The sequence below is a fragment of the Lagenorhynchus albirostris genome, chromosome 19 (assembly GCF_949774975.1).
Source record: "Lagenorhynchus albirostris chromosome 19, mLagAlb1.1, whole genome shotgun sequence".
NCBI lineage: Eukaryota > Metazoa > Chordata > Mammalia > Artiodactyla > Delphinidae > Lagenorhynchus > Lagenorhynchus albirostris.
Window position 1 is genome coordinate 36,929,687 of NC_083113.1, and position 15,982 is coordinate 36,945,668.

The 15,982-nt window shown below is 37.9% G+C and overlaps 1 protein-coding gene across 2 annotated transcripts in view; it reads right to left on the reverse strand.

Moving 5' to 3' along the window:
* The window catches only part of CDH8 (cadherin 8), a 363,158-nt gene that overhangs the window by 259,974 nt on the left and 87,202 nt on the right, over nt 1-15,982 (reverse strand). The gene's annotated exons all lie outside the window — the stretch shown is intronic.

Below are 15,982 nucleotides of genomic sequence, written 5' to 3' on the forward strand. Positions count from 1 at the left end.
GCTTGCAATGCTATAAATATGTGTGTAAGAGTCTGTGTATGTGTGTGTGTGTCTTTACTCCATCTCCATTCTGCCAACAAAGCTTAGAAGTTAGCTAAAAAAAAATAACGAACAGTAAAAACAACCTGAAGACTGAAAATGCCCCTTACTTTTCACACTATAAATAGATCTGTTGGAAATCTGTAAATCTCCTGCAATCATCATCATCATCATCTTTTACGAAAATAAACAGTATTTTTTTTCATTTTTAAACAGAAACATAAATAATCCTTTCAAGTCCTCTGTTAGGAGGTCAATAGTTTCTCCTCAAAATTCATATGCTGAAGCCCTAAGCCCCAGTACTTCAGAATGTGCCCATATATATATATATATATATATATATATACCTGAATCACTGTGCTGTATACCTGCAACTAACATGGCATTATAAATCAACTATACTTCAATAAAAATTTTAAAAATTTTAAAAGAAAAGAATGTGTAGGGGCTTCCCTGGTGGCGCAGTGGTTGAGAGTCCGCCTGCCGATGCGGGGGACGCGGGTCCGTGCCCCGGTCCGGGAAGATCCCACATGCCGCGGAGCGGCTGGGCCCGTGAGCCATGGCCACTGGGCCTGCGCGTCCGGAACCTGTGCTCCGCGATGGGAGGGGCCGCGGCAGTGAGAGGCCCGCGTACCGCAAAAAAAAAAAAAAAAGAAAAAAAGAATGTGACTATATCTGGAGATACAGCCATTAAAGAGGATGATTAAGTTAAAATGAGACGATTAAGATGGGTCTTGATCCAATCTGATTGGTGTCTTATAAGAAGAGGAAGCTTAGACACACAGAGAAATATCAGGGACACACATGCACAGAGGAAAGACCATGTGAGGAGGTATGTGACAAGGCAGCAGGAGGGCAGCTACCTGCAAGCCAAGGAGAGAGACCTTAGGAGAAACCCAACCTGCTGACACCTGGACTTTTGGCTTCCAGAACTGTGAGAAAATAAATTTCTGTTGTTTAAGCTACTCTGCCTCTTGTATTTTATTATGGCAGCTCTAGCAAACGAACATATCCTCCCAAAGCATACCAGCTACTTATCAATGAATACCTTACTTATGCAAAATGGTGGCTGTAAGTTACATGATGCTACTGATAGGTTATGATTCTACGTGCTGTAGACAGAAATATAGTTCCCAAAAGATATCCATGTCCTAATTACCAGAACCTACAAATATGTTACCTTACCTATCAAAAGGGCCTTTACAGATGTGACTAATTTAAGGACCCTGGAATGGGTAGATTATTCTGGGTTATACAGGTGAGCCCAATCTAATTACATGCATCCTTAAAAAAGAAGAACCTTTTCTGTCTGTGGTCAGAGGGAGATACGACTGCAGAATAATGGTCAGAGAGATTCAAACTTACTGACTTTGAAGATGTAGGAAAGGACCAATAGCCAAGAAATGGGTAGCCTCTAGAAAAGGAAATAGATTTTCCTCTAGAAGTTTCAGAAAAGAACACAGTCAGACTCATTTGTCTTAGCCCAGTGAGACCTGTGCTGGGCTTCTGACCTACAGAATCATAAGATAATACCTTCACGTTATGTTAAGCTACTATGTTGGTGATAATCTGTCATAGCAACAACAGAAAAATAATATTTCCAAGCAATACAATTATAAAATTGTTGAAATGTTGATAAGTTTGCATATCAGATATCTAGTGACTGTGGGTAAAACTTGTATCCTTCTAATTATAGCTTCCTTCACTTATAAAATAAAGCGTATAAAGTTACTTTTCAGATGCTTTATAGCTCAAACAGCCTGTGATTATTTAGACACATCCTTCCATTTTGCATAGCTACTTTACTTTTTCAGTATACTATCATGATACTATCATGCATACTCCCTCAGAAAATACATAGTTACCCTCGCCACCCAGGCACAGGGAATGACCCATTCATTTGATTATTTAGCCATTTCTCCAAGAACACTGAGAGTTTCCTTATACTAGATACGTTTATTTTCTATTTCATTTAAGTGTCACAACAACCCTACGAGCTACATACGAGACTCATCAGTTTACCGATTAAGAATCTACTGATTAGAATTTTAAACAACTGCTCCATATCGTGTGTAGCAAGAGATGAAGAAAGGATTCAAATCCAAGTCTATCTGCTTCTCAAGCTCAAAGTCCTTTTATTATTTTAGCATTGTGTGCCAGAATCAAACACGGAGGAAGAAATACAGAAGCACGTAAAACAAAAGACTTCACTGTTCACAAAACTATAACCTGTTTAGTGACCTTTTTTTCAACCTACATTTCATGTATTACCTGTTTGCTTAATAGGAGCCTTGTGAGACTTAAAGCCAAGGTCAGAGTCGTCATCCCTGTGGCACACAGGAGGAAACAGAGTCCTAGATCTAATGACCTCTGGAAACCTGTAACACCCAATTAACCTCAGAGTCCTAGGTCCCCAGACTCCTCCCGTAGGGACGAGCCTAATGATAGAAACCTCCCTGAGGTGGGGGAGGTGAGGGGACAGGAAAGGAGAAAACTTGCCGTTGCCAGTAGAAAAAGCTTTGGGGAAATCTAGCAAGCCTAGGAGATGGAGGGAGGGAGGTGCAGTGGGGGATTTGCAGATAACAATGTCAAGCTAGAGAATTATTAGACACACTTCGCAAATCACAATCTACCAGTGGGAAATATCTACTCAAATAATCACGTATTTAACCTTTCCCTAAAAAAAATAAACTAATACAACCTTCATTTGCACCCTCAACAACACTAGTAATATGACAACATTTATTAAGTGCATAATGGATGCCCAATATGTAATTATGAATATAAGAAAAGAGCTCTACTCTATCTCCCAGTATTCTGTGTAATTTTGATAAAAAGTTCTAATGGAGATGTGCATTCACAACTTCTTCATTCATTCTGATCATGAGAAAAATTTTATCTGGCCTGGTGGACTCTTAGGTCACTAAAAATAGATTGCATTTAACCTTCTTTTAACCTTCTTCCTATTAATCAGATATGCTAGTTTGTTTGCAGTGACAAGTTCAAGGGCTACTAAGGCAGAAACTAATAGACGTGGAAAGGAGAGAGAATAAAAGTGACAAAGAGGTTACATGGACAGGGGTTAGAAGAAAAGATTTGCTTTTTGCATATTGTTTATTTACTTTCAATGTTGGTGCATTTGAGGAGAGAGAAGAAATTTGGGGGACACATCACTAATGTGAAAGTTTTCAGAGATACAAGAGGGGAATCAGGTTTCTAAGGTTTCATTTAACTATAAAAATGTAGACTTCACTTTGGCATACGACAGAGCGATTATACTAAATGAATAAATTGCTGTTGAATTATCTTTGGATATGAGAGTGAGGGTTCTTTGAAAGTGACCATGTACTGAGATAAAGGCTCACTGCAGCTCAGCACTGCACAAATTATTTACCTATTAGTACGTGTATGTAAAACCTGGCAATTCCAGAGCAATGGGGGAAGACTGGGGAGATTGCATTGAATGTTTCTGTAGTCCTGGTAGCTAAGTTTAATCTCCTATGGTTAAGTTAAAAAATGACCAGTTTTTTCATCAGGTACGAGAATAATTCTGGCAAGCAGCAAAGCTACAAGGTTGTTCCTACCTCTGTATGAACCACCTCTGTCAGTGAGCACAGAAAGAAACAGGAAAGTCTAGAGCAGCAGTTCCCAAAGCATGGGTTCACAGACCTCTGGGAACTTCTGAGCACCCTTCAGGGCATCCAGGAGGTCAAAGTTATCTGCCTTTCTCACTGTGTTGACATTTGTGTTGATAGCGCAAATGTAAGGGAGGACAAAACTGCTGCTATGTTCACACCTATCAAGGCAGCGGCACCAAACTATACTAAGAGTCATGGTACCCTTCACTACCACACGCTCTCAGGATTAAAAAAAAAAAACAGAAGAAGAAAGAAAGAAACAGAGCCAGTTTCACTTAAGATGTCTTTGTTAAGGCAGTACAAATTATTAATTTAATTAAATCTCAGCCCTGAGTACATATGCTTAATCTCCTGTGTAATGAAATGGACAGTACACATAAAGCACTCTGCTCATGGTGAAGTATGATTGTTGACTCAAGGAATGCAACGTGTGATTGGTTCGGTGGCTGGAACAAGCCACAATTTTTTATGAACCTCATTTACCATAAAATGGAAAATGGAAAGAACAAATGATAGACAAACTATGGCTATTCTGACTTGAGTATTTACCAGACATTTTATCCAAAATTTATAATTTAGAAAACAGAATGGTTGTTTTAATTTATGAATGAATAAAATTAGCTTATTTCTTCAAAGATAACCAACAGTATTTGTTGCCCATGAAAAACAAGTTGAGCTTTCTAGCTAATATTAGAATTTAAGAAAATCTGTATCTGCCTCTCTACTGAAAGTTGCTGAAAATAATAATCTTCCCAGGCATCGTCAGTGTGTGCTCATGTGAAGGTTAAAGAACATCATACTCAAAAATTGCACTCATGAATATACAGGATCTTGTTGATTGATGGAGCAATATAATCAAGATAAACAAATATTAGTCTCTGTGGAAAAAAAAAAGAGCTATAAACACTTAAAAAAATCTTCTTATCCAGGCATGTCGTCATCTTTAGTCACTGCAAGTCGAACTAAAACTCACCCTTCTATTTTTAACATCCCTGCCTGTTTTGGCAAAGAAACAATTTAAGATAAACAGCTCTTAGTCGTCTTGAGGAGGATTATTTGTAAGACACTCTAAATATACAATTTCCATAGAGTCACTAATTGTTCCTTACTTTAAAATTCATCCTTCTGAAAAGAAGATATATTTGGTAATGTAAATATCATCCAGGCACAGGATATTGCTGTGTTACCATCCACATTATTATTCAGTCATCATTAACACACTTCTAAAATAAAGTGTTGACAGCACTCTTATTCAAATATATAGCATATGTTTATAGTCCACACACTGAGGTACACACATAATTACAATATATGTGTGAGAGAAATTGCAGAGGCGGTCCAAGGAGCTGTGCGCTTACACGAATTGAAAACTGCCACTGTCCAATTAAAGCCTGTGAGACCATGGGGTGGCAACATCGTCAAATGCCTATCATATACGGCCAAACTGATTAGATAACAAGACAAAAATGCAATAAAAAAAGAAGTTTTTTTATTGTTCTTGTTGTTTAAATAGAACATCCAGAAGCTAATAGAAAGCAGGATACTCAGTTCTTCCTTATCCCAGTCAAGACTCCATCTAGATGTAATAATGCATTACTATCAACGATATTGAATAGCTCAAAATCACAATGTTCATCTTCCACCAAACCAAGCTGCGATTTGGAGGAGAAAACTTATGTCTACTTGTTTGTTGGTTTTAGGTAGAAAAAGAAAATAATTTCATATTACATTTCTTTGGTGCTATTTTTATTTTTCTCCATTTGAACTCATTAGGAAATAATTAATGCATGATGTGTAATTAAAGAAGAATCACCTCACATGTATTTCAAAGCTTCATGCAATATGAATTTTAAGAGGATTTTAAAGTAGGGTCATTTTTCTGCAAAAGCGCAATATACTATTCCTTAAAGAAAGTGCATATCATCAAACGTTAAAATCAAGATTCACAGTACGTAACTGTTTACTCCATAAATGATTTGACTTCCAAAGTGTTCTTCTTAGTCGGGGGTCGGGGGAACAAAGTTATACTCCATTAAAGATGTATTTTTTAAAAAAAGCAAATAAAAAAAAAATCTCTAACATTATTTCAAAGATGACTCTTACCACGGTTGGGTCAGGAGGTGGCAGGATAAGTTGAATGAGAAAGAGGAAGAGATGGAAGAGGAAGAAACCTGGAAATATACAGAACCTACTATATGCCATGCATTGTTCTAACTGATTAACATGCATTATGTCATCCTCACACCCAAGACAGTTTTTATCATTCTCATTTTACAGCTGAAAAATCTGAGACACAGAGTAAACAACCTGCTACAGGACATACAAACTAATAAGAATCAAAACCATAGACTTTGGTCTTGGAATCCAAAGGTATGCATGCTTGTGTATGCATAAACACATTTGTTTACAATCATTCTTTTCCTCCATTCCAAGTAAATAATTATTCTATTTTTTTCTCCTGAATTCTGTCAGTGCCTCTTTGGAAATAGAAAAAAAAAAAAATCTATGCTCTAAATATGGAAAGAAGGAAAATGAACTAATGCTCGTTGAACACTGATCCTTTGAAAGATGATTTAAATCACAAGACAACAAATAGAAGAACAGATATTTGAACCCAAGTGTGCCTGACAGCAGCCCATTTATTTCTAGTACCTCACATCCCTTTCCAAAGTCTTCTGATATATTTATAGAGAGTTTTGCTTCCTCTCTTTGTAATACCTTCCAAATTAACACCTTGATCTATGTCCTTGTTAGCTATTTCTTCTAAAGGGTCAACTCTTGAATTCACCAAACAGATGAAAATCATTAGGTGGTAGAAGGACTTTTTTATGTCCTTAGGTTTCTGTGACACCTGACAGATGGAGCATATGCCCACAAATAACCCAGCATTTAAACAACTGTTGGCTATGCAACAGGAATCACCAGGATACCGTGTGCTCATTCACAATAAAGAACTATTAAAGGATTCATAATTTTGATTCAATAGGTCCTATAATTTCCTTTGTGAGACTACATAAGCCTTATTAATAGTAACAGCAATTATACATAGACACACACTGGAGACTGGCATCTAGGGTGTGCTGAGTTAATGGTGAGGTTTGGGAGGATACAAAAGGTCTCATTTAAGATGTTATGCACTTTTTATTTCATGTGGCTAATTACTGCCATTGAAGTCTGCTGTTAATACCTTTTATGACAATTTCAAGGATAAAGAGTAAAAAACAACAGGCATTGCACGAGCTATCGCCTGTGGTCTGAGTGCCTCACTGGTGAGCCTTGCCATGTCATTCAACACCACGGTACAGCAGAAAGAATATGGATTTTGAAGCCACTGAGTCCTCAACACCAACATTGGCTTTGTGATTTAAACATCATGTGACTTTAAACAAATCATTTTACTTTTCTTACCTTCAGTTTCTATGTCACCAAAGGAATAAGAATACCTCAAAGAGTCAGTGTGAGATTTACATTAACTAGAAGTATGTCTGTTAACTGGCAATAGGTGTGTAAGGTGTAGGCATAGGTCTTGATTCACCAAATACTATTTTGTTTCTACTTGTATATATCTTTCACTAAACACACACACATACATGTTAAATCATAGACATTATATATACAAAAGCATGTGGCACAACTCTGTGCCGGGGCAGAATCTGCAGTGATGCCTCAGAAGATGGAACATGACGGGGCATGTGGACCTACTCGGCCCACAGCATAATGCTGAACCTTCAAATGTATCAACTTCAAATGTTTCTATGTAAAGCATTGTTTGACAAGAGGGTTAGGCTATTTAAAAATATTTGAAAATCATTGCTCTGAATATTCTAATACCTATGACTAAACTACACAGGAATACTTGAGAGCTCCAAATGCAATGTCACTTGTACAAGAAGTCCTTCTTTTCAGTCGAGTTAGTAAGAGTAGTTCCACTGAATTGCACTTTACATGCAATAGTTGCACTTTTGTGACCTACATTAAGGCACGATAGAAATTAAAAGCCCTGTGAAACACCTCACTGTGATATTATAGGGCTAGAGTCGAAGATGTTGCTCATTACCCTGCCTAGTGTACTGCAGGGAGAAAACACTTAGGTGAAAATAACTGTCCCCAATACTAAGGTACTAACAAAATTTCTTGAGATGAATTTGTTTATCTCATGGATACTCTGATTTGTACTAGTAATCAGCTTTTATACTTCACAATGGATACTAGGTAAACTGAGAGCCAAAATGGTGGCCCCGCCAATAACACATTTATAGGAATTCTATCATGCAATTGTGTATGTTAGTTAATTTAACTGTGCCCTTTTCCTCCTATTTATTTCTGATTTTCATAACTTTGTTCTCAAGTATTACCAGTTTACTTAGTCCTGTCATTGTTTTTGTGTTATGTTTTGGTTTTATTCTTAAAAATATTTTCCTCCATGGTAAGGTTTAATATACTGAGATAAATACAGTAAACTTAACTTTTGAGATATTCAAATTCATGCCCACCATATGCATATGCTAATAGCGCATTACAAATGTTCTATTTATAATTCTACCTCTTCCATCAAGAAATTTGGTTCACAGGCTTCCCTGGTGGTACAGTGGTTAAGAATCTGCCTGCCAATGCAGGGGACACAGGTTCGAGCCCTGGTCTGGGAAGATCCCACATGTCGCGGAGCAACTAAGCCCCTGTGCCACAACTACTGAGCCTGCGCTCTAGAGCCCATGAGCCACACCTACTGAAGCCCGCGTGCCACAACTACTGAAGCCTGCATGCCTAGAGCCCATGCTCCACAACAAGAGAAGACATGGCAATGAGAAGGCCATACACCGCAACGAAGAGCAGCCCCCGCTCGCCTCAATTAGAGAAAGCCTGCGCGCAGCAAAGACCCAACACAGCCAAAATAAAATTAATTAATTAAAATTTATTAAAAAAAATCTTGCACTTACTATGACTCTTAAGTGTTCTGGGTAACTGCATCTATTGTGTGCCTCTTCCTCTCCTCCATTATTTCCTGTTATCTCTTGTCCAATTTTAATGGAGAAAAAGACTGCACACCAGCCAATGAGTGGCCTCACTCCCTGATTCCAACAGTGGCCCCTACATTAAGGAACCTATTAACAGTTAGTAGGAGATGTTTAGCAGCCTTTTAAATGAGCAAATGGAAATAGCACTATATTTTAGAGACCCTATGAAAGTGAATGGTATAAGGACTTTTTTGAAGGTGTTCAAGGTCCAGGTGCCGCTGAACAAGGCACTTTGCCAAACTATCCTTCTCTGTCTATATTCCAGTAGGCCAACATATTTGGAGCTAATATGGCCCCTAGTACATTTAGAAAAGGGCATAGAAGCAGAACAGTTTGTTGAACTACGTACATTAGATAGCTCTTTAATGGAGGCTATAGGTTTTCTGTTTGTTTTACCTGTTGTCAGGAAATGTACTATCTACTTTCTATGTATAAACTCATAAGCATCTTTTTTTTAACATCTTTATTAGAGTATAATTGCTTTACAATGGCGTGTTAGTTTCTGCTTAATAACAAAGTGAATAAGCTATACATTTACATATATCCCCACATCTCCTCCCTCTTGTATCTCCCTCCCACCCTCCCTATCCCACCCTCTAGGTGGACACAAGGCACCGAGCTGATCTCCCTGTGCTATGTGGCTGCTTCCCACTAGCTATCTATTTTACATTTGGTAGTGTATATAAGTCCATGCCACTCTCTCACTTTGTCCCAGCTTACCCTTCCCCCTCCCCGTGTCCTCAAGTCCATTCTCTACATCACGTCTTTATTCCTGTCCTGCCCCTACCATTTTTTTTTTTTAGATTCCGTATATATGTGTTAGCATACGGTATTTGTTTTTCTCTTTCTGACTTACTTCACTCTGTATGACAGAGTCTAGGTCCATCCACCTCACTACAAATAACTCGATTTCATTTCTTTTTTATTGCTGAGTAATATTCCATTGTATATATGTGCCACATCTTCTTTATCCATTCATCTGTTGATGGACACTTAGGTTGCTTCCATGTCCTGGCTATTGTAAACAGATCTGCAGTGAACATTGTGGTACATGACTCTTTCTGAATTAACTCATATAAGCATCTTGAGCCTTGGTCTTCTAATGTGTGCAGTGGGGCTAAGGTTACACATCTAGCTGTCTTGCTATCAGTAAAGTCACCCTGACTCCAGGACTCCTGCTCTTAACCATGTGACCACAACAAAAATTTTCTGAGCCTGGTGATTTCACTCTCAACTATCTTACCAGGAGCTGGTTGTTCATCCATATGGATCTGAGATTCTTGGGAAGAATCCTAGTGTACTGAGATTGCCAGTAAGGATTTCTAATAAGTTCACAAATGGAAAGATTCTTTACAAATGCCTTCTTTTTTAATGAGAAAAGAATCAGTTAATCAATCAATAGGTTATCAATTACATTGCTCGGCAAAAAGTCAAAATGCAAATCGTAAGTCAGTTTAATATCTGCAAGGCCCTTTCTTCTATGATTCTGTTGCATAACAAATATATGCCAGGGATAGTACTTAAACAGAAGGGTGGGGACTTCCCTGGTGGCCCGGTGGGTAAAATTCCACACTCCCAATGCAGGGGGACCAGGTTCCACCCCAGGTTGGGGAACTAGATCCCACATGCATGCCGCAACTAAGAAGTCCACATGCTGCAACTAAGACCTGGCGCAGCCAAAATAAGTAAAATAATAAATAAATAAATATTAAACAGAAGGGTGATCATTAATCATTTTGTAATCACATTGGTGGTTACAAATGATTGCTTGAAAACAACCGCATACTTAAATTTGTATTATGCAGAGCTAAGAGCAAAGAGAAATGTTTAAAGTGGGGGAAAAGTGTGAATAGTACAAGTAAGAATCGTATTAATGTAAATTAATTGCCCAGGAGAGTCCTGTTTAAATTAGCTAAAATTAGAGAAATACACACACATACATAGGCACACCTATAAATAAATATTTTTAAATGAGAAATTCAATTTTATTACATTCAAATGCATGTAATCTTTAAATGCAAGTTAACCAACTGTTGCTGGGACGCACCTCAATTTGAGAACAGGATAAAAATGCTTCATAATTAGCACATTAAGTCACTGACCTTTGCATACACTACAATTAGATTGCCTATTTGTCAACATGCCTTTGAAAAGGGTTCGAGACTAGCTTATTTCTTTTATACCAAAGGGAATGTAAGTTTACAGCCCTGAATTGACCTTTGGAATTCTGGATTCATCACTCACAAACCTTAGGAGACACTTGCTTTGGGTTTAGAATGTGCATTAAGAACTGTGTGGCCCTTTCATTCCATAAAAATAAACCATAAACTCTTTCCTGATCCTGGTAAAAATCATGTCCAGATTTAAAATAACAACTAAAGTAAGAGTTTGTACTGTATCATTCCTTTCTCCATGGACCATTAAGGATTTTCTAGCGACAGTTTTGCTTAGTTAAGAAAAGTGGTCTCTAGGTATTTGACTGCAACCAAACCAAACCAAACCAAAGGTCTTAAACGTCACCTTCAATGAAATGTCTGATGTTACTCTACATTACCTGGCTTGAGATGTCCAAGGAGCAAAATGCAGCTTTCAAAGGAGCCTGATTTGCCGCTACCTGCTGGCTCCAACTAGCTCAATGCATATCTAGCCATCCCCTCGAATTACAAACTTACCAGGACATCACATCAAAGATTGTACTTATCGCAACATTTTCTCTATTTGATTCCACCAATTTAAAATCGTGAGATATAAATATATATTAATAATGTCTCAGTTAAAAATGAAAATGTTGAAATAATGAGGACTTCTTTTAACATTCATTAGGAATCACCTGGCTTCAGGACATGCTAAGTGAAATGTAAACTATGTTAGTCTCTTTTCACAGGGCTGTGCCACTTTTCCTGGATGCTAGAAACACCCACATTCCACTGTCAGTAACTGTGAACCACAATGTCATTTGGGTCCATCAGAAAGTTCATGAGGGAATTTGCTTACTGTAATAGTGGAAAGTGTGAAACAAAACAAGCATAAAAACATAATCTACAATTATAAGATATACTTTTACAAAATCAATGGTATTAAACGTGTGGTCCTGGGATTTGTGCTGAAAACACACACACACAACTATTCAGTAACTTGATTAACACACATACACACATTTAATCGAAAACTGATTAGAAGGGAGATGTTATAAAATATAATGAAAAAGTACAAAACATCTCCAGGACTATTAATTTAGAAGAAAGCACTGGAATTTATTGGAGATAATGCTAACAAACAAAAAGTAAAGCATTATTAAGAAAAAAAAATGCAATTCAGAGGTTTGGATTCATGTGCTCCAAAAATATATTTGGGGTATGTGTATGTGCTTCCCCAAACAGTCTCCACTTTTTATGCTCTGGGGAAAAATAAACCTGGAGTCATTTGAATTTTGATATATACAGTGTCCTTGAATGTCATGCCACGTTTATGTAACGACTTAGAGTGATCAGGATTAGGATACAACAGTACGTTCCGGGTGATGAAAATCGTGTCCCAACTTATTTTCTGGGACCTACTACTAATTTTTTTAACTGTTATTGAATGCATTGTTCTAAACCCTGGGGATATAACAATGAATAAGTCAGAGATACTCCCTGCCCTCAGTGGCATACATCCTATTGGACATGATGGCTTGATTTGAAATCTACAAAAGAAAGCAACAGCAGTTATGAAATATCACCAGCTGTTAGGAAATAAGATCCCAGTGCGTACCTATATTATCTGCGGAATCTTGTTAAAATGCAGATTTTGATTCAGCAGGTCTATCATGCGGTCTGAGGTTCTGCATTTCTAAAAAGCCCCCAGGAGACACTGATGTTGTGATCTAGGGAGCCCAGGGGACCCACTTTGAATAGCAAGGCAGAATCTGTTCTTTGGAAGGTGAAAATGATGAGCAATTACTCTTATAAGAAATAAGTTACATTTACTAACGTGGTTGTTGTCTTCTTTCTTATTCATAATAATCCTGAGAGTGAGACCTCCTCATCTCTGTTTGAAATAAACAGCAACATAGACAAAGAGAAATTGAATCTAAAGAGAAATTTGAATCCAGGTCCAAAGCTCTTTCTCTTTGCAATCAACCGCACTGTATACCAAACTAAGAGGATCAATATTAGTTGAACAGTTTCAAGAAATCAGAATAAATCCAGAGGACAGAGAGGATAATGAGGATAATGAAAGTGACGAAAGCAGAGGATACTGAGAAAAGTGACAAGAGACGAGGCTGAAATCGTAGGCGGTGGTATTATGTTTGTGGGCATCTTATAGATACATAAAGGATATTAGACTTTTATCCAAAGAAGTTCGGATAAATTAATGAAGGATTTAGATCAGGACAATAACATATCCAGGCACGTATTTTTAAAATATCACTCACACTGCAATGTGGAAAACTGAAAGAGTGTGATCTTGAACTCAGAAAAGAAATTTTTAGAAATCAAATTTTAAAAAAATACATGGTGAGGGGCTTCCCTGGTGGCGCAGTGGTTGAGAGTCCGCCTGCCGATACAGGGGACACGGGTTCGTGCCCCAGTGCGGGAAGATCCCACATGCCGCGGAGTGGCTGGGCCCGTGAGCCATGGCCGCTGAGCCTGCGTGTCCGGAGCCTGTGCTCCGCAACGGGAGAGGCCACAACAGTGAGAGGCCTGCGTACCGCAAAAAAAAAAAAAAAAAAAAAAAAAAAAACAAAACATGGTGAAATAAATCAGGCAAGCAAGGATGGAAGTGTGGCTTAGGGTGGTAACAGGAAAAAGGCATGATGAAATTTAAGAAATATTTATTGGGAGAAAATATCAGTGGGGGTATTAATTAATGCTCCATGCCCGGGTTTTTTGTTTTATTTCTTTTGCAACTTTTACATGTGGCAAAAAGGACAGAGTTCCAGTACATCTTCTCCTCCTTTAAGATCTCATACGGTCTAGCATATTTTGCATTAGCTCTGTGTTTCCCAAAGAGAGATACACAAATTAATTGTAAGTGGTACAGAGAGGACAATTTTAAAATGTGCCGATTCATTTTTCTTTGAATGGAGAGGGCAACTAACACATTAAAACCTGTGATTGTAAAGATAATACCGCTTAACTCAAGGCAGAAATCATCTACCGTACTTAGACTGGATCAGTGGCAGATGTGTGTTTGGATGGTGCTGGCATACAGCACAAAATAAGAAGATAACACCTGAATGAGTGAAGCTGCCTCAGCTCACACTTTCCAGAAGCACTGAGTGGTGCCCAGACTGAGCCAAAGCCAAACACGCTTTCTGTTTAGTATTCTCAATATCTAGAACACTGAGTTCCTGCCTCGTGGACACCCCAGGCACGCCAGTGGAGGTGGGGAGCAACATGGTTCAGAAAGAGAGTTTAGAAGGGAAATTACAGGATGTATCTGGGAATCTGAACAAACTCCCAGCTATCCTTCAAGCCCTCACTCACAGCTTACTGCAAAAGGCTTCCTTGATCTGCTGAGTAAGTGGTAACTCCGTACTAGTTAGTATAAACTGAGGGATAAAAACAAGGGAAAACGTAATATTAGAATTCAGGAAGAACACTATACTCTTTTCTATCTTATCAGTTAAGGATATGGGCTGTGGATCACCTATGTGTGACTTGGTGCATATGCTATTTATTTAATCTTAAAATCATTTACTTCTCTCTATGGCAATTATTCAGATGGAAAAATATGACGTCAAATAATGGAACTCTGAGAGGTAAATATCTGGTATATACCACTTCATCAGTGGAAGCTGCAGCTATTATTATTTCATTATGGGTACCAGGACTCTTTCCCTCCTCCCAAATGGATCTGAACTCCTGACTGCATCCCACTCATCTTTGTATCCTTGGCAGTGAGCACACGACTTAGCGTATTGTTGGTATTCAAGACATGCTTGTAGAATTATCGGATGATCACAAGCACTAAAATCACCAGAGAATTTAAGTCTGCTTGTCACCTGAAGCTTTTCAAGGATAAAAATGTGAGCTTCAGCTTCTCGGGCAATAATTGCAACCTCGAGACATGACTCCTAAGTTAGATCCCATTCCAAGTTCAAAGTAAGCAGTCCAGACAGAAAACTGCTGAAAGGATTGTCTGCAGGAAATATTTTTAATTTGTTAACACTAATATCAACTAACCAGTCATGTTTTGCATTAAAACCCACAGCCACAGGGAATGCCACCCTTACATCAGAGGGGAGGAGATGATGACGTATAGATTGAGCATTAGATGACATTGTTGATGAAAATTCACCAACACCCTGCAGGCTAACCCTGGAAGAGTCAGAAGTGGAGCAGTTGCAGTCTACATGCTTTAAACAAACACAATAAATGTCAAAGTAGGATACAGCTATCCTGTTTTGAATGCATCAATAAGCTTTAAGACATTTATGTATGTACATAACTAGAAAAATACAGTCGTCATATTATTTCATATGAATCATGCTACACATTTTTATTAAATTTCCATTAGGCCCAAATACAGCTTTATGTAGACAAATTCTGAATGGAGGGATTTAGAAGTGATGAATGGCAGTGGTATATAATTGAAAATATGTATCGAGAACTGTTCCTGCAGCATGAAGAATGGAAATATACATTTAAATGTCCTCACCTCTCTCCCCATCCTGACCACGAACTCATACTTGTATACCTTTGATGGGAGAGGAAGGAAGTAACCTCATATTTCTTAGACATGGATATAATTTTCCTTCTACATCCTTATCCATTTTTCTCTTTGGTTCTATTATTAATATTTGTTGAGCATCTAGAATACCTCAGACATTTTACTATGAACTAAAGACACATAAATAAATAAGACACATGTGTGCTCCTCTAATGGACTATATTTTCCTTGAGAAAAAAAAATGCATGCAGTATAGCATCATAGATATATTTTTAGTCTGTACAGGAGACAGTGGAGAAAATGGATCATGTTCTTTAGAGGAGGCGGGTGTCTATGACAGATTCACATAGTCATGATACGTGAAAGCTGGATCTTAGGAGGATGAGACAGTAGGTGTTGTGAAGATTCATAGCACAAGATCTGGAATCAGACTTCCTGAGTTCAAATCCTAGACCCACCACATACTACGTGCATCCTTCAGAAATCTACATAACCTCTTAGTGACTCAGTGTCTTTATCTCTAAAATGGGGGTAATAGTAAGAATCACCCATAGGTATAAAAATTAAATAAGCTAAATATATATATAAAGGTCTTAAAACAGTGCCCATCACATTGTAAATACTTAAAGTAGT